Source organism: Triticum dicoccoides, chromosome 2A, assembly GCF_002162155.2.
Source record: "Triticum dicoccoides isolate Atlit2015 ecotype Zavitan chromosome 2A, WEW_v2.0, whole genome shotgun sequence".
NCBI lineage: Eukaryota > Viridiplantae > Streptophyta > Magnoliopsida > Poales > Poaceae > Triticum > Triticum dicoccoides.
In genome coordinates, this window is record NC_041382.1 from 174,135,486 (window position 1) to 174,136,906 (window position 1,421).

The following is a 1,421-nucleotide window of genomic DNA, read 5'->3' on the forward strand; positions in this document are numbered from 1 at the left end:
GACGATGAACAAGTACCTAATTATGAAGTGGTGGTGGCGCATTTTCTCTGAACCTGAGGATAAATACTTCCCAAACTCCACACCTTTTATGTCCTCTGCTCATAATGGCTCGCAATTCTGGATGTCTGTCCACAAGGTGCGTGATGAATTCAGAAGCCTTCTGAAATTTGTGGTGGGAGATGGGGCTTCCACCCATTTCTGGCTTGATTGGTGATTGGTGACGGCCCCCTCTCTCAGTCCTTCCCTGTTATTTTTTTCTTATGTTTCCAATCAGTCCACCTCCATTGCGGAGCTTGCTGCTTGCAACTGGGACCTTGGCTTCCGGCATGCTTTCTCTCCTACAAAGTTGGCCAACTGGCACGACCTCACTGCCTTGTTCCCGGTGCTGTCGGGTTCACCCGATCGGCTTGTTTGGCCCCACTTCACCTTGGGAAAATTCTTAAGTCTTTATACTCTATAAGCTCATCTCTGGGAGGCAGGACTCTCATTTTAAGGCTATGTAGCGAGCATGCATTCTGCTTAAATAATAATAAAATCTTTGGCAGGCTATTAGACTCAAACTTCCAGCTAGTGACCAAATTCTTGAACGCGGCGGCAACACTAACGCAACTTGCTCTCTTTGTTGAGAGACAGAAGACACTGAACACATCTTCAAATGTGCCTTATCCAGATTTGGCTGGAGTTGTGTTTGATCATGGTTGAACTGCAACTGGAACCCATCGAGGTTCTCAGATCTTTTTAACTTAGTCAAGTACCTCTCGGCCCAGTTTGTTTGTGTTTTCTGGATCGCCCAGTTTGTTCGTGATTTCTGGATCGTTTTGCTGCTTTTGCCTAGTGTTTTTGGACCACTCGAAATAAATTTACAAAGCATATATTTCCTAACCGTCAGCCTCATCGCTTGTTTAAAATGGTTGCCCTTTTACAGCAATGGAAGCCATTGGCTAAGGCTGGCCTCGCTCATTTCCAAGATCCGGGTGCCTTCTCACTCTGTCCCCGCCTCCCCTGCGCTGGTGTCTTCTGGAGCTGGAGGGTAGATCCTTCTTTACCTGGTTTTTGCTGGCCTGCGTGCCATGGTTGCCTCGTTGGCTGCATGGATCGGTTTGAACCTCTTCCGCCTTTTTTGTAAGCTTGTTGGGCTTTATTTATAAAGTCGGGCAATCTGACTTTCCTCTAAAAAGTATAGACAAAAGAAGATGTTTTTACATGAGTATAGTTCGCGGGAACAGCTTTATCTACTACCACTATAAAAGGAAGAGAGGGGCAGATCCAAATAATCAGAACCATCCATTGGCAAGATCTAATGGCCCTTAATCCTTCTGTGTTTAACGCTCCAAACCACGCATTAAGCTATCGCTAACCCAGCCCACGCCGCCGTTTAAAAACAAAAACAAAACCGCCCGCACGACCTATCGCCCACTCTC

The 1,421-nt window shown here is 46.4% G+C and overlaps 1 protein-coding gene across 3 annotated transcripts in view; it reads left to right on the forward strand.

Moving 5' to 3' along the window:
• LOC119354051 overlaps positions 1 to 1,231 on the forward strand; it is a 4,710-nt gene extending 3,479 nt beyond the window's left edge. For all 3 annotated transcript variants that reach the window (XR_005170614.1, XM_037620754.1, XM_037620755.1), the window contains one exon: positions 926 to 1,231. The gene's annotated coding sequence lies outside the window, so the exon portion shown is untranslated. The remainder of the gene's footprint in view (positions 1 to 925) is intronic.
• Positions 1,232 to 1,421: the final 190 nt, after the last annotated feature.